The sequence below is a fragment of the Pipra filicauda genome, unplaced genomic scaffold, assembly GCF_003945595.2.
Source record: "Pipra filicauda isolate LSUMZ 115617 unplaced genomic scaffold, ASM394559v2 scaffold451_size532456_pilon, whole genome shotgun sequence".
NCBI lineage: Eukaryota > Metazoa > Chordata > Aves > Passeriformes > Pipridae > Pipra > Pipra filicauda.
Genome location: NW_024104589.1, coordinates 140286 through 161541, shown reverse-complemented (window position 1 = coordinate 161541; position 21256 = coordinate 140286). Strand labels below are relative to the sequence as shown.

At 46.9% G+C, this 21256-nt stretch overlaps 1 long non-coding RNA gene across 2 annotated transcripts in view; it reads right to left on the bottom strand.

Annotated features, from left to right (window-relative positions):
- Positions 1 to 21256, bottom strand: part of LOC113983075 — a 230161-nt gene that overhangs the window by 182899 nt on the left and 26006 nt on the right. Inside the window, exon 1 of one of the 2 annotated variants that reach the window (XR_005565293.1) lies at positions 2747 to 2873. The exons of the other annotated variant lie outside the window; for it this stretch is intronic. This is a non-coding gene — a long non-coding RNA (uncharacterized LOC113983075). Of the gene's footprint in view, positions 1 to 2746; positions 2874 to 21256 lie in introns of those variants that run through there. 2 annotated transcript variants of the gene reach the window in all.

The following is a 21256-nucleotide window of genomic DNA, read 5'->3' as shown; positions in this document are numbered from 1 at the left end:
TTTGTCAAAACAGTGAGACACAGAATGACTGACACTTAACCGATAAAGTCATAATTATTTCCTTTCTCCAAACCTCAGTATCAAAACATGCTGCTCTCTCCCCAGGCCTCTGCTTCCCTACCAATACAGGAGCAATTTTGCAGCCCCTTCCCAAAAATGCAACCCTTACCCAACCCCGAACATTTTTTTCTGGGGGATACTGAGAAATTTAAAGAAGCTTTCCAGCTGAAGGCCTGCTCTTTGATGAGCTGGTGCAACTGGTTTCCCAACCTGCAGCAGAAGAGCTTGTTACAACATCCACCTGCTCCATTTACCCACGAATACCCAAACAACCAGTGCTTCGATTTTTGTCTGTTGCATCAAACCACACAAACATGAAACACACAAGCAAAAAAATCAAGACAAAACCAACAAACTCCAAACACTTGCTCTTTTCAGTGCTAGCCAGAAAACAATACTTTTTAAACACCTGGGAGTGTACAAAGAAAGCATCCTAAGAGACTACAGACACCTTGGATCAGATGGTCTGCTTTGAGGGGGAAGTTATGGTGATTGTTGAGGGTTTTTTTACAGGGTTGATTTTTTCCTGTTGTTTTTTTGGGGTTTTGTTTGGTTAGCTTGGGTTTTTCTGGGTTTGGTTGCTTTTTGTCTTTTTACATGAAGTTCTCACATTTTTAAAGCTATCGATCTTCTTCAAAACAAGTTGTGGCACAGACAACATATGTGTCATTAGCAATTAAGGGCTGATTTGTAACCTTTGCATTCACAGTAGATTAAAACACATTAGACATACACAACTAGCCAGGGGCAGCTGTAAATGTTCAGGGATAAACTGCTCTCACAGGTGCGTCGCCTCAGGTACTTTCCTACTACCTGAGCTCAGCTGACCTGGGTGAGCTCATCATCTGCAGCATTGCTGTGCTCGTTTCCAACATAGTGACCCAAAGACACGACTGTGGTAGAGCTGTGGGTAACATTTGAAACAAAATACTGCTTGAACAGGAAGCTGTAACTGTGCACTCCACACACACTCTGTTACCCGACATCTACTTAATGCATTAATCCATCAGCCACCTGAGCAACTACAATAACGGCATAAAGCCACAGCATAAAAGAAATAAAACATAACAAGAGTCTGAACAACTTGTATATCCACCAACAAAAAAATGCATGAAGTGCTCCTTTTCTTCAGGAACCACTAAGTAGGTTTCATACACAGCTCTTATGTAGATACTGGCAAACCCAGTAGAGCTAATGTAGGATTTATGAGTTACTACACATACTTACTATGAGTTACTACCATAGCAGAGTCCTAACAACCAACTAACACTGGAACAGTACACAAAGCAGAAAAGACTTCCCTGGCATTCTTACACAAATAATATAGATAAATTGACAAATAATGAGATAAAAATGCAGTTATTAACACAGAAATATCTGAAGAACATGTTGGAAGGAAAGCTCTTCAGCCAAAACCTCACCAACCTGTGGGCACAACAGGAAAGTACAAAAGACCTGCTACTTCAGAAGGAGTGGCTTAAACCTCTTAGCACAATATTGCACAGAGTTCACCTGCTTTGAAACCACAGGACACAAATCTTTTTCCCAGCCAGATGGCGAGACATGGACCTGCTTCCAGCCTGGCACTGTGAGACACAGCCTAAACCCCTTAGAGGGCCCTCTCTTCCCAAAACTAGCTGGGCACTGCTTCCCAGTATGGCAAATCCCCTTCTTCCTCAAACTCATCTTGGGAGCAGCAGGAAGGATATGGCACCATCATTCAGGAATAAGGAAACTGAGACCAGGCCTCCCAACCCCGCAGCCGAGGCCACTCAGCACCACCCGAAAGTGCCGGAAAGCACTCCCTTCCCCAGCAAGCACAGCTTTCGTACCGACAAAATCCAGCCGGAGCCTCGGGGAACAGCCCGAGGGGATGAGCGGGGCCCGCCGCGCGCCTGAGGGGACCCTCACGCGCCTGAGGGGGGGAAGGAGGACGAGGATTCCCGCCCGCAACTCTGCTCAAAAAACCTTCAGCAGAAGAGCTTGTTACCCCCAGTTACAGCATTCACTTGCTCCATTTACTCAGGAACACCCAAACAACCAGTCCTTCCGTTTCTTTTTTCTGTCGCAAAAAACTACACAAACGTGAAGCAAACCAAAAAACCAAACAAAACCAAAACAAACAAAAAACCGCAAACCAAACAAAAAACCCCAAACAAACAAAAAAACCAAACCAAACAAAAAACCCAAACCAAACAAAAACAAAACAACAAAAAAACCCCCCAACTCAGAACAAAATCAAAAACCTCCAAACATTTGCTCCTTTCAGCATTAGGTAGAAACCAATACTTCCTAAACACCCCAGATTCTACAAGGAAGCATCCTAGGAGACCAGACACTTTGAACCAGATGCACTGCTTTAAAAGGAAACTTATATTCGTTGTTGGGTTTTCTTTTTACAACCTTGGTTTTTTTCTGTTGTTTTTGGTTTTTGTTTGGGGTTTTTTTCCGCGTTTTTTGGCTTGTTTTGTAATAAAACCTTAGCATTTTTAAAGCTAGTGATCTTTCCGAAACCAATTTGTGGCACAGACAACATATGTGTCATTAGCAATTAAGAGCTAATTTTTAACCTCTATATTCATAGTAGACTAGAACACATTACATTTACCGCAACAAGCCAGGGACAGCTGTAACTCTCCAGGGATAAATCGCTCCCTCCCTTCCCCAGCACGTAAAGGTTCCTTACCGACAAAATCCAGACGGAGCCTCGGGGAACAGCCTGAAGGGATGTGCGGGGCTCACGCCTCGCCCCTGAGGGGACCCTCACGCGCCTGAGGGGCAGCGCTCGCGCCTCCCGCCTCGCCCCTGAGGGGACCCTCACGCGCCTAACGGTCGGGTCGGGGCTCGCGCTTCCCGCCTCGCCGCGCGCACCTCGCTTCAAGGGGGGCGCGCGCGGCCGCGTGACCTCCTCGTGACCGCCACGTGACCACCGTCCCGCGCGGAGGCCGGGACGGCGCCCCCTGCTGTCCGGGCGCGTGCCCGCGGCTCGGGACGGCCGGAATGTTGGGATGAAATCCTTAACGTTCTCCTCACCCTGACGTTAGAGACTACACAAACGAACTGCAGTGCACGACAGATTAATTCAGATCAATAAACCAAGGGAAGGCATTACTAAAACTGGCACAAAGGAAGCTGAAGAATGCCCTGAAGCTCTATGGCCTGATTTCACAAATAGAATTAAACAGCAAGGCATTACACATCAAGTAAAATGCACCCAGCAAGAAATTACCACATATTTATCCAATTTTCTTTTAGCTTCACATGATTAATTTTAAAGTTGAAGAAATTCCCAATACCTGCTAATTTTAAAATTTCACTAATAAAAGAGAGCAGGAAAATGGAGAAGGGGCATTTTTGTTTTCAGAAACAGCATTTCAAGAGACTGCAAACATAGCTCCTCACACTGCTCATTAAGGAAAGCCTACAAGGCATTTATCAAGCAAAGCCGACAATGCTGTTCAGCAAGAATTCAAGTTGGGAATGTCAGGATCCGGGACAGGCCTCTGCTCTGGGAGCTGAACCAGTCCATGGCCCTGTGTTGATGGTGCCATGGGACCCTGCCTGTGCCAGGGTGTCCCGATGGGCCCACGGCACCACTGCCCCGCCTGGAGCTCGCAGAGCAGCACGGGGGCTCTGGAGCAGAATGCTCGCAGGAGTCAGTGCGGATCCAAAACCTGTGAGAGGAGCAGATGCCGGGGGTCACGGCGCGCCTGGCCGGGCATGAGCCAAGCTGTCCAAGTGACTGCAGGGCGCCCGAGCCATCCTGTCTCCCTGGCAGCAGCAGGAGCGCCGTGGCTGATGGAAAACAGAGACGGGAGCGTGTTTGCGGAGACCAACAGAGTCAAGGGGAAAGGATGGACAAGGGAGCACCGGGTGCTGTGCAGGAGGTGCATGGGAGGAACGTTATCAGCTCCACCAGTTATTTCCAGTTCTGAACCCCTAATGTGAAAGGGTCAGCTCTGTTTCAGCTTTCCAGTTTAGGGTCTCGAGTTCACTGTTTCTGTCACAGCATCCTGGCTTCTTGGTGCTCCCAACTGCCTTCTCCTTACACAACCCAAGTGACTACCTGCAGACTATCCAGTAGAGAGCAGCACAGGGAATGTCAGCCCCAGGATGGACTGAGTACAAGTGTCCCAGAACATTCCTGACATCTGCTCAAGGAGGATATGCTCTTCCCAGCAAGGACACTAAGCAGAGACAGGGCCTTAATGATGATGATTCAAAGTGCTGGGAAAAGTTCTTTCTCTTTGCTCAGAAACAAGAACCCAAAGTCTCAAAGACTTTAACCCCCCCAGCCCAGGTGTTTCCCTGAGCCTTACCCCATCTCACAGGCTGATCACAAAGGCTGCACTTCCATAGCTGGCATCATATCCTAATTATGTAGTTTAAGTTTCCTTTGGGTCCACTGGGAAATGCAAGGAAGAAACCTTAAATTTTATCAGGAGATTGTTTTTTTACCTTGAAAATTATCCAGGATTTTCCCGAAATGACAAAAGCGAGATCATGAATTCCCTGTATTAAAATCATCAGAATTAGGATCCAACCTTGAGCACAAAGGCCATAGGATTTAGTTTCAGCTGTACATTCCAGACATTCCAATCTCCACTGCCCAATCCTTTCCAAAAAGAAAAAAAAAATAATCAAGATGTCAATCTTATATGGACTATTTTACTTGACCAACAATCTTGTTGTTTAACACCTTGATTAATTAGTTATTCAAAATTTTTTGAAAATTCATTAGAACCTTCAATTCCTGTGATTTGAACAGTCACAAGCTGTACAATCAAAAGGCACAGAAGGGATGGTTCAGTTCACTTCCTTTGGCCAACTGATAATTAGGCTTCCAGCTAGCTTCCATTTTTATTGGAGTAAAGGGAAGGAAGAGGGAGTCCCACTGAACTGAACACCAAAACTGCTGTTTCCTCAGCTAAGAGTAGGTTTTGGTCCTAAAAATTTCTGGGAAACCATAAGGGTTCTTAGATTTGTCCATCCTCAAGAAAAACAGTAGATTTTTTTTTCTCCATCAGTGTAATTAAACTCTCACCAGACAAATGGGACACAAGAGCAATCTATAAGAGAACAATCCTTGAAAGAGGGTCTGACTCATCCTCGTGCTCTCCTGCACAGCAGCTGGGGTCTAATCGGGTTATTGGGAAGTGAGCATATCAACTAGAGACATCATATTTCTGATCAATCATTCAAAACTCGTGTAAATAAGACAACAATAAATAGTTCACATGAAGCATAAACCAGTGCCAAACCATTTTATGAACCAAAGAAATATGGAAACTGAGCAAACATTGCTATATGGTGCTCTTATAGTCCCTGACCTCCTAACAGAGGGGTTGGCCCTGGCTTTCACTGCTGAATATTATTTCTCTTGGGAATGACAGATTATGACACTTCAACAATGGAAAAAATATTTAAGACCCAGGAGGGTGACTATGAGAAGGTTTAAGGCCTTTTCCTCATTTCAAATTCTCAAGTCCAGTGAAGAGAAACAACAGACAAAGCTTCCTTAAACCCTATGAAGTCCAAAAAAATTGTTTTATCCTTTTCTACTCTGACTCATGTGTCCAAACACAGTCTAAGGTGTTCAAGATCCACCACCATAAAGCAATCACGGCTAATTTAAAAAAATCAAGTTGTGTTTAAAATTTTATCCTGACTCTGGAATATCTGGAGAGCCTGCATGTGTGAGCACTATGGGAACATTGTAGACTCCGTGATTCACAGAAACTCGTCAAAAGAGAAGGCAAGGAATGCTGGAGCAGGGGGAGTTTCCCAAGTTGGTCCCCTTACCCATTCCCTTTTTCAAGAGGAAAATACACAACTCCTACCTTCCTTCTGCTCATTTGCAGCCTGTCCTACAAACTACTGGCCAGAAGTTACAGGATGCACTGCAACTTCCGTAGCCTCCTACAAATGGAACAAAACAGGACCAAATCTACTCACTGAAAAACTGAATTTCCACTCTTTGACTTCTTCAACATCACAGAAGGAACCAGAGGAAAAGGCCAAGTTCAGCTATTACCCAATCACCTTGGAAGGTTTTGCAATCCAAAGGGACTGGAAGGAAAGCACTGTTAACGCCAGCCGTGTTTATTGGCACTGACCGTCACCAATGGACAAGGTCCGTCTGTCATCGAGGCCACGGCTACACAGGAACAATCACATCACTTGCTTGACAACATTCCTGAGGGCACCTCGGGCCTAAGGTAATTTAAACACCTCTCCCAAAATATTGGGGAACAGAGCCACGGGAAATGTTGCTTGAAAAATCAACATTATCAGCAAACAGTGCCCTGCAGGTGGGACCGTGGAGCTGAGAGACAAAGCCTTGTCATGTGTCCCTGCAGTGCCCACAGAGCTCAGCTGCACAGGGGTGCCAACACCTGGCCATGACACAGTTGGAGATATTTACCTCCCATCCTTCCCAGTGTTCCTGTTCTTCTCAGGCCAAGGAGACACAGGTACTCAGCCAGTGGCCAGCTCACCGAGTAGAGAATATTCCAGGGAAGTACCTGTGTTCAAACACCTGTGAACTGGTGTCCTGATGGCCAATATTTACAACACCTTGCCCCAAGCTGGCACCCAGATGCATTGTTCTGGCACACCACCTTTGCAGAGAACAGCAAGCGTCCCAAAGATGGGAGTAGTTTTGGTCAAGATGACTGCACTCACTGAAAAAAAAGAAAATCACCATTTTCTTCACTTTTCCTTTCCAGTTCCACTGATTATTACTATCAAAGAAAGAAAGAGGGTGAAAGAAAACCCCAAACCAAAATAATTTCAACACCAAGACCCAGCTCGAAGCTACTGAGATACCCAACATGACTTGCACTCTGCATCATTCCAAGAATCCAGGCCTACAGCCCCAGCAGAGTGTCAGGGAGTTCTCTAACACCCTTCTTTGCCCAAAGGATCAGCAGACCAGGTAACTGCGGTGTTTCCTTCACCATGGAATTAACATCCAACCCAAGTGCCCTGGACAATGTTCATTCCAGGACAACTCACTGAGAATATTTTCCTTAATTACATACACTTCATTCCACACAGAACAGCAGATCTCTCAATGCTGGAGAAATTATATTACTTCTTTTCAGTGAGATAGTCATGCTTTTCCAAAAATGTAAATTAATTCCTGCAGGGAAGAAGAGAGAGGTCTGGCCAAAAGAGCTCTACTTGGCATGATCAGCTCCCCTTGCTGTCTCACAGTCATTCCTGCACAAAATCTGATGTGGCAGCTTGTTTGAAACTTGTTTATTGGGAAGAGGTCATAAGCTGAGCACTGTTCAGAAGAGGTCAGGCATCTGATTAAAGGGTGAATAAACTGAAATGCTTCACATGCATCTCTGAGACAGAAGCTTGATGAGGAGAGAGAGCTTGTCTTAGAAAAATGTTGCCAAGTACCTCACACCAAAGGCAGCAGCAGACTGCAGGACTGGTTAGAGCAGGGGAAGATTAAATAATTCTGCTGTCGGCATTAACAAATAGTCAGTATTGTTCTGCTGTACTTCAGGACAGGCTCGTGCTGGAAGAAAGCCCCTCTCTGAGAGGGAGATAACAGGAAATCATGCCAGCCCTGAAGAACTGATAGTCAAAACAGACGGGAGAAAAAAGAACATCTTGAAACTATCTGCAAAACAAAGGAGAAACAAACAAAAAAAAATAATTTGCTTATCCCAGGTCTTGTGCCACCGCAGTGGGAAAGGAGAGAGCTGAATTCCCATGTCCGGAGCCCCAGCTCACTGACTGTTCTCCCAAGGTTTTCCTTCCGTCTGTTGTGCTTTTTGCAGTGTGCGGGGAAAATGAAATCCAGGGGCTTTGCCATGTTCTACATCATCATTGTTGCTCTTACACATTCATGACACCACCATGTGATCATTAGAGCTGTGCTATCCCAAACTTGGGAGGCTGCAGTCACCAGACTGGTGACATTACCAGGCTGCTCTCCCCACTGCTGCACTGGGACTGTAATACACCAAAGGGACCAGACAAACAGCCAAGTGCTTCCTCTCCTCCTCTCACTCTGCCCTTCTCCTTCCCTTCCTTCGTTGTTACGCTATTCCAGAGAGCAGCAGAAAAGGAGAAACTCCCTGTTCCCTGCAGTACAGTGCCTCACAAGTTTCCTCTTGTCAACCCCACACAGTCTCCTGGTCAAGCCCGGCAGTGTCCCACTGGGCAGACTCAGTTATCTGCACCTGGGATGGAACATCAAAATCATTTGAGAATCTATGGTAAATGCTGAAGTAACTGCAAGTTAGAAAAAAAAATAATTTCCAGATTTTCCAAGAAAAAAAAATGCTTAGGAAACAGAGTGGGGGGAGAAAAAGTAAGACAGAAGAACTACAATTTGCCGGAGGGCAGGAAACTCCACTAAAAAAAGGAAAATCAGATGAATTTTTCAAGCGTGATTTCCTGATAAACAGCTGCATAGAGAAGAGATGACCCAGCTGATCAAGGGCAAGTGCTTGGTCCTGGCTGCATCTCCCCCCTGGAGTTCTGCCGCACGGCACAGGATCTCCAGGTCTCCTGGTGCAGTCCCTTCCCAAGAGCTGAGCCCAGCACTGTGCTCTGCATGGCAGCTGAGGATTACTGAATCGGCACCAGCTTCCAGGAGCTCTGACCCGCAATTCCTCAAGCCTCTCTCATGCTTTAGAGCGTTCTGTCCCTCTAACCTGGACAGCACCAAAGAAATCTCTCCAGTCATTAATTCCAGGCAGGCTCTTGCTAAGGGTTCCCTGGAGCACAGGGTGCTAATTTCCACAGAGAGTGTACCAGCCTCAACTGAGCCATAACCCTGGGTGAGAGCCCAGAGCAGGCAGCAGGGACTTCCCGCAAGGGTACCTGGAATGAACCCCCAAACCTGTGCTCTGTCCAATTACACACAGGAGCTGGCAGATACCATTTATGCCATCTAAAGTACAATTGCTGTGCATTACCAGCTGTGCTTCCAGTATGCAGAGCACTGGAAATACAGGGAATTTTTAACAGATACTTTAAACTCCTCAGGTGAGGTATTTATCACTAAGAAACCACAAAGTCATGAGAAGCCCAAATAAAGCAAGAGTGCTGCTTCCAACACATATATTTTGCCTGCAGCCTTCAATGCAGTGGTTCCAGAAAAAAAAACCCAGCACCACACACAGCTCCTCACCTCTTACAATGCTAAACTTAGCCCTGGGGGAGCAGAGCTCCAGCCCAAGATGCACCCCAAACATCTCCACTTCAGCCACAACCCAGCCTGAGTACATTTATTGCAGAGTTACAGGTTAGTGGCTGTAGAAACCACAAAGGTCCCAAAGCAGAAAGATCTTTGGAAAAAAAACCAAAAAACCAAAACAGAGTTCTACTCTAAAAGAGTGGAAAGCACTGGGAAAGTGAGGAGGATGCAGGAGGACTGCACTCCCCAACACCTTTCCCTTCTGCTCTTTGGATCCCCTTGAAGCACTTCCTCCTCCCATCCCTGTTAGGACACTGCTCTCTCACACACACTCACACTCTCTCTGCCTTTTCATTGCAGTCTCCAGCAAAATATCAGAGGAAAGGAAAAGTGACAAGCTGCTAAGAAACTGAATGCCTCATTCTGTTTGAATATCGCATTAACCCCGAGCTCTGCTGCTTCATTTGTCATTTTTCCAGCCCCCTGGGTCCCCGCAGCCCCCCTGACCCGGGCACTCTGATTAGCCGTGATCAATGTGCACATTTCGGGAGCTCTGTGCACGCTGCTGGACCCTCGGCCTCGCCCGCTCATGCAGATAATAACGGCACTTCGACTCACTTGCCCAGAACTCCAAGCTTCATTAAACAGGGGGATGTCACCAAAAGTCCCTTTCACTGGCTTCTCGTTTCCCCGTAAGGGAAAAATTGACAGTGCTGAGAAATGGGATTTGGGATAGAAATAACCCCTGGTTTGGGAGTAGCAGTGAATGCCTGCAGTTGCCCGTGCCCGTGTGCAGGAGCCTCCTTGCTGGCTTGGGTGGGAGGAGAGGCAGCTCTCTGTGGGGAGGCTACACAGAAATGCAAGACTTTGCCTCCATCTGAAGAAGGTGGTTCTTAAGGTCCCCTTTTTAATGCAGGCAAACTGGTGCTGGCCTGTGAGCCCAGGCAGCACCAGACATTTGCCATGGAGCCCTGAGGTAAAAGCTTGTCTTGCACTGACCCTCTGCTGTCCAGTGGGTTCTTGGTGAGAGCCCAGGTCACGTGAACGCTGGCTGGAAACAGAAAGATCTGTCAAGGGAAGGACCTGTGTCATTACAGCACACACAGCCCCAGGCAGCCTTTGGGGAGCTCGGTGTCCAACCTGATACTCGAGTTAAGTAAAGTTATTACACAGAAAATACATTAACAGAATTATGCAAGGCTAGGAAAGCACCAAGCTGCCTGCTCCTGGGATCCAGCCCAGGTTTGCTCCTAGGTCTCCTCAGCTTTCGAGGGTCATATTTCAATCAATCCAAATGTTTAGGTACATTCGGATTTTAGTTTTCAATCAAGCTCCATCCTCACCTTAAAAGAAATACCACCGGTGCTCTAAAATGAAGATCACCGTCTTCACACAGAGAAAAAATTCAAACACTTGCAAATACTTGGGGCTCCACCTTTCTCAAAGTTGTTGTCTTCCTCACTGCAGTTAAACATCCTACATGAAAAGCACTATTTTCACAGATGAAGAGTCTATGCTATTTTCCATCTACCCTAAAAATGAAATAGAAGTCTGATGAAGCATCAAGGGAAAACACAAGATAGAAAAATCTAAGTATTTTCCCATAAGAAATGAAACCAAAACCTCACAACAACCCAAACCCAATATTTTGCATTTCCATGCCATGCCAGACATTTCCCTGACAGTTTGTTTACAGAGGTCTGAACCCTACAGAACTACTTCTCATCTGATGCCTGACAAGCAGCTTCCTACAGAGCTCTGTACACATCATCCCTCCGCTCCCTCAGAGGGTCTGAGCCAGAAATGCTTTCCAGCAGAGCCTTAGGGCAAGTCCTGCACCCTTTCCCTCCCCCATAAATGTCTCCGAGTAGATCCTCTCATACACTTCAGCCAAGCGTTGAGCTTGTCCTGTTAAGGCACATTCTGTGATGCAGAGAGGCTCCCACTGATTTCCATGGGCTCTGGAGCAGGCTCATGCACTGTCACCTCTCCTGGGAGGAGTTACAGATTCAGGGCAAACAGGAGCCTCTTCCCTGGGGAGACTCCTGACCCCAGACAGAATTTCCCTTGCCTCCAGAGCACAGCCTGCAGAATGAGCCACTGTCTGTAAAACAAACACTCCAATGCTGTGCTTCTCATTACCTCCAGACTTTTGTCCCCTTATTCATGGGAAGGAGCACCCTGGCCATGGAGCCGTCCTTCCAGTGCTCTCCCTGAATAGGGCCTTGTTTGTGTCGGAGCAGTGGCTCTGCTGGGCTGAACTCCCCAAACTGCTGCAATTATTCTGGCTGAAACAAGACACAGAGAGCATCGGGATCAGGCCACAAAGACTCCAATAAAGGCAACAAGCACATAATAAAGCCCCGTGACAACTGATCCCTACAAAAGGCTGTCCCTACAGAGTGATGTATGGCAAGAGTTTTCAGCACAGTGCTCCCTGCTTTATCCAGACCCAGTCAGCCCTGAAGCTCAGATGATTTCAGTGATTTGCTGTCGTTTTCTCCATCCCAGCAATACTGCCCATGGGACAAGGGGCAGACTGACAGAGGCCAGCAGCCTCAGCAGGGACACTTCTGTCCCAAACCTGCCCCTCCTGTCCCACTGTAAAGAAAGGAAGGGTGAGGGGGAGGAATTGAGTGCTAAGCACAAAAAAAGGGGCCAATGAAGATGACATTCTTGTGCAATTTGAGGGGAAGGCAGCCTGAATAGGCAATGGGAGTGTAGGCTGAACCCCAACACCTGCTGGATGTAATGGACTCTGAAGTGTTGTTTCAGAATTAATCAAGTCATTTAAAATCATAGCTGTAGTCTCCATTCACTACTCCTGTGCATAAACGCGCTGATCCCGATACTCATCCATGTCGGGTGACTTGAGCAATATATCACCATAATTGCCATTTTAGGGCTGCAAATTGGAGCTAAAATAACCAGATGCAAAAGAGATGGCCATATCATACTCTCAAGATGGATCTACAAAGTTCAAGGAGAGTTCAAGCATGGAAGAAGCAATAGAGAGGGGTCAAGTGTAAGGAGATTGTTCATGTTCAAGAGGAATTAACTTTACAAATATATTGTTTCTGAGGTGGTAATTGTACCATCTTACAGCTATTCATACCTCATTGAATCTTTGCATTCTTCTCAGCCATTAGAGTGATCGTTCCTCATTGAAATAAATTTGATTTTGACAAAATATTCTGTTTTTAAACTGCAACTAATTTCCCCAAGATTTTCTGCTTTAAAACAATTCTCTCTGAAACCACGTAGCCCAGAATCAGCTACAAGATCTTCAAACTACAGCTCAGGGACCGTGGACAAGGCAAAAGCACTGAGACTGCCAATTCATTTATTGCCAGGAAGGTTAACAACACTCAGAGCTTGAGACTTCACCAAAAAGAGCCATTAGAGTGCTGTTCTCACCCAAAACAATGTGCTGCGACTGTGGGCCTGGTCTGGAAACTTCAAAGTATTCAAGCACTTCAGCTACTGTGGATTTTCACGTTGCCAAGACAGAAATGCCTTTTAGCAGTGCAGGATAGCATTTCCCATAGAACACACGAACAGAAGTTCAGGTGAAGAGACACGTCAGTTGTTCAAACAAATCTCTCGACAGACACAGAGCACCGAAGGCGGGAGGCACTGTAGCAGCAGGAACAACTGTCCCTCTGCGTTGGGCCGAGGCACACAGCAAAGAGCTCTCCCACAGTAAAACAAGCACTGCCCTCAGAAAACAGCACTCCTACACACCTCGGCAGCCCTGTAAAATCCAACCAAAAGGCATTTTAATAAGCTCAAGGGCACGTGCCTATGCAAGTTTTAAGCCACTCATCAGCACTAGTTTAAGTAATTCCTTTATCTGCTACTCTTAGAGTCGGGTGAGCACATTAATTGTGTTTGTCTTCCCAGATTCAAATTGCACCATTTAAAGTCCAATTTCAGGTTATTTCTGAACCACCACCAGGCCTAAGAATTACTGTCAGCATCTAATAAGTCACCTGCACAGCCAGAGAAAACACACTTCCCATTGTTCCTGTAAGGCTGGGTAAGTCTCCCAGTGATTTCACTGGTAAGTCTCCTGTGATTCCAGCGTGCTGCTGCTACACTTCCAGCAGACAAAGGGGCAGCTCCCAGCCCTGTAAATCAGCCCAGCACCATTGTGCTGGGAGAGCCGTGCTAATTCATCCTGCAAGGAGCTGGTGACCTGAGCCCTCCCAACAATGGCACTACAGAGAGCTAATGTGCTATGGGTTACTTGGTAATTCCTGCAGCATAATTGGCCAACATGGAAACGGTAGGAATGATTGAAGTTCATAACTAATTGCAGCCATTACTGAGACAGCATTATTTATTATGAACTGCATGTAGTAGGCCTGATTTTGATTTCACTCACATCTCATTCCAGGCAGTTGTTTGACAGGTGACGTTTCCCATGTGCCCAGCTTCTGGAATAGGCTCACCCTCATGGCAACCGCTGTGTTTTCAGCCCATCAAGTTCTACAGCACACTAACATCGGGAAAGCAAGGTCTTCAGGGCTTGAACTCCAGGCTGAGTAGAAAAAGGTCTGCGTTTAGCTTGTTCTTTGCTTCCATGTCAGCAGAACTCTGCCAGCCCACCCCTCATGCTCCAGGCAGCCCGCTGACCTGTCTGCCTCTTGACCCCCATATTTACCTGGCTGCTGGGTCGGGTGGGACTTCTGCAGCCTCATCTGACAGGTTCAGCACTGGCATTACCAGTGTTTCAAATCCTCATACGCCGCTTTGTATGGAAGGGGAACAGAGCAGGTAGATTCCCTTAAAAAGCTCACATGGTATTTACAGCTCAAAATACATGGCTTCCATTTCCCACTTCCTTCCAGAGGTCTGGCCACTGAGTCTATGCAGGAGCTTTTGGCAGCTGGCCTTTCTTGGAAGTCCTGCTTTCAGCTATGGGTGCTCAGTGCACAAACCCAGCTGTAGGGAAGGTGGCTCAGGGCAGCATTACTCAAGTAACTTTGGAGCTTCCTAAATATAGAGAAAAATCAGTATGAATTTCACTGACACTGCCCTGTGCATGGAGTCATGCACAAACATACAAATATGTGTGTGCATATACATAAAATGTATGAAAATCAACTCTCCCCAGAAATGCTCTTGTTGGACACACTCATGACATTTGACACGGCCAGGTCAGAGCCTGGAGTCCCTTGCCCAGAACGAACACTTCCATATCTTTATTTTCCTGAGAGCCCTTGGCTAAAAACCATCATCTGCAAATTGCAATTTTTCTCCACCTTTCATAAATATCAGCAATAGTGCAGCCCTCTCTCCCCCTCTCTTTTTCTTATTCAGGATATCAGGCAGATAAGAGTTATCAGTAAAGGTCATCCTCAATTTCTGTACAGAAATGATCTGTCTCCGGTATGTAATAAACATTTATCCATGCCTTTATTAGCTATATTGGATCTGACAGTTCTGTTAAACCATTTTCTTTCATTTTGCTAGGTCATGACGGTTAATGCTGCTAAAAAATCTCATCACTGCTTTGGATCACTGTATTGTCTTCCCAGCATTAGCAGGATTTTGTAAAGGTAAGCACTGGCTGGAATGACCTATTAAAGTTACAGCCCGTTGAGCTCCTGGCTTTTTTCTCCCCACAATAAAAAGCAAAGGAGTGCAAAGCATAAATTCTACTCTTGGGGTTATATTTAGTTGGGCAGCTGACATTTAGGAGAGCAGCCACTTCAGGCCTGCTTTGCACTGGTTTCACTCCATCCTTCTCACAGCCTTGGGTTTCTGAGATGGTGCTGGAAGCCACAGCATGGCAAATGAGCGCAATTAGTAGGACCAGGAGGTGATGATGTCACAGTCAACCCCCATCATGCCAGCAGCACATTAGGGCAGCTGCTCAGAAAGCACTGGCTCAGCATAAAGCCACAGGGAATAACAGAGAGCATGAATATGCTGCTGAGCCTTCCCAGAATTGGGATCTGCAAAGGCAGCAGTGGAAATGCAACTACCTCCCATGTGCCTGGGCAAGGCTCACGGTCAGTGCAACTCTGCCAGCCTCTGGGGGAAGTTCAGTGCAAGTTTAAGCTGCTGTTCCCTGCAGTGGGCAGAGGCCCCCTCAGCCTGCTGTGCTGCCAAGCACTGCAGTCGGGAACAGCTTCCTAAGGCTCAGGTATCCCTTGTGATGGTTGGCAAGAGAAACCTGTCCCAGGAAGGAACTCCTTCCTTAACCCCACTGAGTTGTGAACAGCTTAAACACAGTTAGGAAGCCCAAAAGAACACTCTACTGAGCGCAGAACAGGGCAATATGGGGATATTGCAGCCACAGCGAGTGAACAGGAGCTACCTTCGACATCCATACCTAAAAATCTACCTTCTGCCTGCAGCCCTGTTTTCAGGCTGTGACAAGGGGCTTGAGATCAGCAGTATAAAGGGTCACATCACCTCTTCAATTTCCTGAAGCAACCCCTTATTTGCCTTATTTGGCAGCAACAACCCATGCTCTTTTCTTCTCCAGTTGTACCCAGCTGTAGCTTCACCAGCTTCCAAAGGCGAACAGGAACAGACTGCAGCAACTCACAAGAACAAGCAAAATGTTATCCTGGTCTCCAAGACAACAGGCATATCAAAACAGACAAATCTGTCCAAGTGCTTCTCCCTATGCTCTCCATCTCCCTGTGTCCTGCCGGTCTGTGTTCCCCACGGTCCATGTGATATGTATCTGCAGCAGCAGAGGTCCTACCTTCCTCATAAAAATGAATGGCAGCCTTGTACACACAGGGGCTTGTGTCCCTGCTGCCAGGACTCTGGTCAGCCCCAGGGAAACACAGGAATCCCCTGCCCTGGCTTTCCGCTTGCCAAAAATCCCACAACTCCAACAAAGGAAGATCAAGGGTGCTAACCCCGCTGCCCCAGCTGACTTAACCCAAGCCACATTCCCAGTACCCACGTTCAGAGCGAGAGGCCTCCCTTCCCTGTTCCTCAGTGGCCACCCAGCATCAGCATCTCCCATGATAATTCATGACCAGGCGGCCAATGGCCCAGGCTGGGCAGTGGAGCCTGCTCAGACACCATTATCCTTCTCTCCAGCCCAGGCTGGAAGTGCACACAATAGACATACAGCCCCAGAGGTGCACTCTGACCCTGGTGCTTCAGACCACCAGGCTGCTAAACAAGGGGCAGCACCCCTGTGGTCATGGGAATCTCCAGCATGCGTTTAAAACTAACGCTGTGTGTGTTGGTGAGCTTTGCCTAAGCTAGCTCTAACATTTTCAGGTGTATATCTATGTGCAAGGTGTTATCACCCTGGATATACACAGGCAAACACACGAGCAAAAGGGAAGGAAGGAGAGAAAACTCCTCAGAAGAGCATTTGGGTGAGCAACTGCTGCCTGTGATTTTTCATGTATGGCTCTGTTTCCTAGTTGTTCTGCTGAAACACAGCAAAGGGGTTTCTGCTGGCTGAGCGCAACTCACATGCTCCACAGAATTCACCCTCAGCAGCCAGTTTTGCCAAGCCCAGCTCACTCAGTACAGCTCCTTCTCTACACATCCCAACAGGACTCAGAGGGGATATGAAACAACTGGGTTTGAAGGGCCAGTCTTCCAGGAAGATGAAAGTCCTGATGTCTGACTTCTCTATGAGCCAGCAGATTTGTGCAAAGAAGCAAAAACATCCATTAAAATCACCTAATGGATCAATTTGCCAAGTTATTTGTCTTTACAACGAGACGTAACATATCCTGCTATATGCCGGTGGATTTTAGCAGCAGAGAACAAACATAGTCCTAAAAAATAAAACACATATCCAGATAATGCAGCTGGTAGTTAATGATTACAATATATGACACTTAGAATCCACCAAGTCAATGACACTGAGCTGATTTCTCTTCCCTAGCTTCTGCTAAGCAGGTTGGCAAAGATGGAAAAAGATTGATCTACTAACGAGTTTAACACAACCCTGAAATAAATCACATCCAAAAGCTAGAAGCCTGCCTCAGTTTAGTAGTTAAATCATTTATTCCTAGAAAAAAAAAAGCCAAAACCATAACCTCCAATCCTGCCCTGAAGTCATTACCAGCATGATTCTCTATTTGAAGTCTTGCAAAACGCTCAAGGAATGGCCCTTGTGATTTGGCCAATGCAAAAAAGGCACTTGGCAGATTTGCACAGGCCAGAGGAAACGGAGATCCCAGTATGAGAATATTAAATTATTATGGCTTTTGCATCAGGGGGCACAACTGAGAGCGGCCCCCCTCTTCTGCTGGCCAGGCTGTGCCACTCCCTGCCGTGAGCTCTCATTGTCATACCCAATATTGACATGCTTTGATAATAATAACATTGTCAAGATAATAGCAGGGAACTTTCAGCAGAAACTCCATATTCAAGAGCCAGCTGTGCACGGCTCCAGTCGCTTTTGCTAAGAAGATGCCTTCAAAAAGCAAAATTCAGTCTTGCTCCTGAGAAAAAAAGAAATTATTCCATTCCCCAAAAGTAGAAGAAAGGAAAGAAGGTTATTGGACAAGAGAGGGATGAAGACCACTTCCTAGAGACATTATTTTTACATGAGTTTAAATTTCTTTTTGTTCCTGAAGGCATTTTGGTCAGTGCAAGCAAATAACACTGCAAACAGAAGAGTAGGCCTTAAATCACAGAATAATTACCTTTGTGAGCTTTATTGATTGCACTGATCGAGCTGAAAGAGTTGGGGGGCTTTTCTCCTTCATCCACCTTCTTGCATGACATAACTATTCAACAGCTCAAATGAGGTGGGACATAATGTGATTTTTGGCAAGAATAGTACTATTGTTGAAGTCCAAAAAATCTTTTCTTTCTAAGGGTTTTGGCAAACTTGCTCCTTTGTCCACCCAAAATAACGGCTTAAAAAAGAGAAAGGAGAAAAAAAAAGTCTGCTCCCTCTCCCCTTTGCCCTTTCTCCCTGTCTCAGACTGTGTCATCCTGATTCACCCAGGCTGAAGTGCTTCAGAGCACTCGTGCAAAAGCCCTGACAGGGTGCAGGTGGCAGGCTGAGTGCTCAGGGGACAGGAAGCCCACCCTCCCCTGCACTGAGGAGGGCAGCCCAGCAGCCCACAGCACCTGAGGGCTGGGCCGTGGCAGGGGCAGGCAGACCCCACGTGCCTCTCCCGTGCTTTTTGCTCACTTTGGCCTCCTTTCACATTTTAATGTCATCTGAATTCAAGTATTTTCTCCAGTGACTTACACTCCCCTCCAAATCAGTTGAGATATAGAAATTAGATATTTGCTTCTGGGTTCAGCAACTTTCTGTGACTGGACTGCACTGAGCTGTGCTGGTCTGTAACCTCAGCCCCAAAGCCCTTTTCACCAACAGAGAGAGAAAGGGGATCAGAGTTAAAACCACCTCGAGCTAAACCAACCTTCCCTCTCTCCTCCTGACTTGCTGCAATTCCATCAGGTCTGGATTTAGTCCTTTAGCATAACTCAACTTACAGACTGCAAGTTGTAGAGCGTGAAAAGCAGGGGTGGAATCCCACAATGTTTCAGATCATTTGTCCTGAGCAGGGTTTACATGTTTCTGGCTCTTGCAGCAGTCAGAAGCAGGTAGTGCAGGCACAGAAACCTACTTGTGCTTCCCATGAAAATGGGGACATGCCTTTTCACTGACTGGTGTCTTCACAGTTATTCACAGAGCAAGAGTGACATGAGCATAAATTCCCAAGAGGTGAAATGCCTTCCCTGACTCACGTTTGCAGTGCATTGCTGTCTGAGCAGGAACCAGCATAGAAGAGGCAGCACAGAACAAAAACCCACAGAATTGCCTGGGTGAGCTGGAGGCTCAGGAAAGACATTTCCTGAAGGTGGGATGCTACTGAGGGAGCGGCAACCTCTAAAACAAATAATGAGCAGAGATGTCATCTAACTAGATACTCTTAAGAGAAATAAATCCTAAAGTATGAACGGCAAGTCCTACCCTCACCTCTGGTAGAACTGCCTTCTTCATAAGGGTTTCAAAAGCAGATCATAGTGCAAATAATCCATCATTCCCTCCAATGGACTAACATGGACGCGGTGTCCCACCACCATCTTCCTATCAGAAGACAACAAAAAGAGAACAAGCCATTTTTTAAATGCTTTCAATCACACCCTATCATTCTGGCAGGGTAGACACAGACATACATTATTCAAACACAATATTTATGTCTCAGCAGCACAGCCTTGCTCCCCCCAAAAGCACTAAGCCCAGGCAACGGTTTACCTGCGTGCTCACCTCTTCCTGCCTTTGGCACTTCCATGCTTGGCCAGTCAGTCTCCCATTGGAGGCCAACAGAGAGGCTGCCTCACCCCCAGTACTAGAGGCAGCATTCCAGCTGAAGCCAAGAGAGTGGAAACTGCCTGACCTCCCTGACAACTTCATTTCCCTCTCTCTCTCACCAGGCCCTGCTCCTGTGTTTTAGCTCTGAATTCCTGCTATGCCACTCACTTGCCCTTCAGGAGTAACAAGTGGACATCACTGTGCCTTTCAGAGGGAAATATGTCTGCAGAGCACAAGGAAGAAATCCAAGGGATAGAACACAAGGAATAAAACCCCATTTTTTTTAGTCCAAAACATAAGACATATACATAAATACAGAATGTAGGATTTGATGGGTTTCCTGGCTTTTTCCCCGCTTGGACAAGCAAGGGAACAATCATTTTGCTGGGAGCTGCTCGGTGTGGAAGGGCAATGTCAGGACTCCTGCCACAGCCCAACTGTATCCCCAAGGTAGCTGCTCTCTCCTTTGAGAGGGGCACTGTGGGACAGGCAGGAGAGGGGGAAGGGGGAAGCTTTTCTTTACACTTGTGCTGTGCTGAATGTGGACCATCTGTGCCCCCAGCTGGAGTGCTGGAGATGGTCTGGCACTTGAACCACACCATATTTACAGATCTAAACACAAATGGCTACTGCCTGATTGTTTCATGATTCATTAGTCAGACAAGCTCTCCTCTCCCGCCAGCACAGCTGTTACAGAGTAAACCTTTGTCACTTAATAGGCCTGATTATTACTTTCCATCAAAGGTATTGATCTGTGTCATCTCTACTTAAGGGAAAAGGGGAGAAGCGAAAAAGGGACCAAAATGTGTCAGGAAAACAAGAAAGGGGGGGCCGGGGAAAATTCCTAAAGAATGACATTTGTGTGGCGAGTAGGGGCAGCGGTCAATGCGTTTCATCTCTCCTGGCTGCCCCGTATTCATGTATTCATTTACCACGGTGCCGAGGTTACTCGTGGAGATGAAGCGTCTCACATGATGTGCCGCTCCTTGCGCCGCACCAGACTGCTGCAGTCACACAATATGGCCATGCATATAATTGGTCGGCCAAAGACACAATGTGAATTAACAAACAGTATTTAAAAAAAAGAGATCAATTGAGACACGCAGCAGAAGGTAAAAATACAGGTTCATCTCCAAACGGCAGGCGAAGGGCTGAAGAGATTGATGGCGAGACTTCAGCGAGCACCCCCAGGGCTGAGCCCTTGCCCACCAGTTTACACCAGCGGAGGAGCTGGCCCTTTGTGTTCAGCACACGAGCTCGGGTAGGACGTGGCCCGTTACATCATTGCCAGGCAGCGCATTTTACCACAGCTTGAGAGCTCCTCGTGGCTCCGCAGCCGCCTGCCAAGCTGCCATTGCAGCAATCCAGGGGTATTGCGGATTCACTCGCCCCACTGGCAGGAAGAGGTTTGCACCAGCCAGACTGGGAGTCTCATGGCCTCTCTGACTCCCAGCACTGCTACCAGCAGCACTCCTGCTTCCCTGCTGCATTTGGGGTGGTATCTGGTACCCACCATGCCAGCTCCCGGGCGGGATGTGGCAGTGGGGAGTGAGAAAGCTCTCCAGCAAAGGGTCTCACTATTTCCATTTTCCTTGCATTTAAGGGATCATCTCCCCTGAAGCCAATTCCCAAAGCCCTTATCCAGTCCTCTTTCAGACTAAACAACAGTAAAAGTCTGGGAACTACAGGACAGAAAAGGAGCCCCAGCAGAGACTGCTTGGCTTGCGCTCACAGCAGCACAACAGTGTCACAACTCA